Source organism: Echinops telfairi, unplaced genomic scaffold (assembly GCF_000313985.2).
Source record: "Echinops telfairi isolate 266 unplaced genomic scaffold, ASM31398v2 ScPeMD7_7456;HRSCAF=8494, whole genome shotgun sequence".
Lineage (NCBI taxonomy): Eukaryota > Metazoa > Chordata > Mammalia > Afrosoricida > Tenrecidae > Echinops > Echinops telfairi.
Window position 1 is genome coordinate 10,030 of NW_022111356.1, and position 1,421 is coordinate 11,450.

Consider the following 1,421-nt stretch of genomic DNA (forward strand, 5'->3'; position numbering starts at 1 on the left):
AAATATCTCATTTATATTGGTATTTACTCATTTTTATATATTTTAAATACTTTTTATGATTTTTTTGTTTGTAGAACACAATAGTTCAAATAAAAACATATTCGGTGTAGTTGCACTGCCTATCTCATTAAGTCAAATCAGTAAAAGTGACCCAGTTCTCTCCCCCTCCCCCACTTTATGAAATTCTCTTTTTCTGTCTGTCTCTTCCTACAAACTTTTATGACCCTTTCTTCTTACTGCTCCCACAACATTCCAGCACCCTTGTAGTCATTAAAATCTTATCTTCCTAAGAAAAATACATTTTCTTAATTTTCTTGCTTTTTGCTAATATCTTCAGTACCATTTTGACTTCTTCCTTCAGTACCATCAGTTCTAGATTGTATGCTACCTTTGTGTATTCCTTTGTGTATTCCTTCCATCCTCTTTTGATACTTCCTGCATCATTTGACTTATGGTTTGGCAAAAAATATTGAAAGAACCATGGACTTCAAGAAGAACTAACAAATCTGTCTCAGAAGAAGTACATCCAGAGTGCTCCTGAGAAGTGAGCATGGTGAGATGTTGTCTCGTGCGCTTTGGATACGTTATCAGGAGAAACCAGTCCCTGGAAAAGGAAATCATGCTTGGGAAAGTAGAAGGGCTTGAAAAAGAGGAAGACATTGAATTATTGACTTCAACAATGAGCACAAACAGAAATACTACTGTGAGATGGAGCAGGACTGTTGTACATAGGTTCTCTGGGAGCTGGAACCTAATTGAGGGCAACTGTCAACAACAACAACAACAACAACAACAACACACTATCACTCATCCCACTCTCTTCAAGGCTTTCCCGTTTGTATTCCTCCACATTTCCTAAATTCTGTCCTTGGATGTGTACTGTCCTTTTGCTCTTACTTACATGATTGGTTAGTCTATCAACAGGGTGAGTTCAGTTACAGACTGTGGGAAAATAAGACTGAGGGAAATATGCCTTGGACTATATTCCTTAACTTCTAACAGAGGGAATCTGGAAAGCTAGTATTCCACAATAGGAAAACCACCACTTTGGTACGTTAGAGATAAAGTCCAAGTACATTATCCTGCTTTAAATATCATTCCCACAGATTCTCCCCTAACAGCTATGCTACCTTAAAGTGAGCACATGGTTGATTCTATCTCTCTATGGAAGCAAACATTTTTGTTGTCTCCTCCCGCAGCAGAAGCACTCATCCCCCCTCATGCCTTCCTCCAATGCAGGTATTCGATTTTCTCACCTGTGAGCTCAAAGACTTTACTGTGGTTACCACCCACCTTGTGATATAGGTAACTACTGAATATGCATATTTTATAGCTATCTACAAATATCTCAAGACAGTAAATATTGACTCCTCCTCCCTCTCTCGGCATGGACCTGGCTGCTGAGATCATGGCCATCCCAG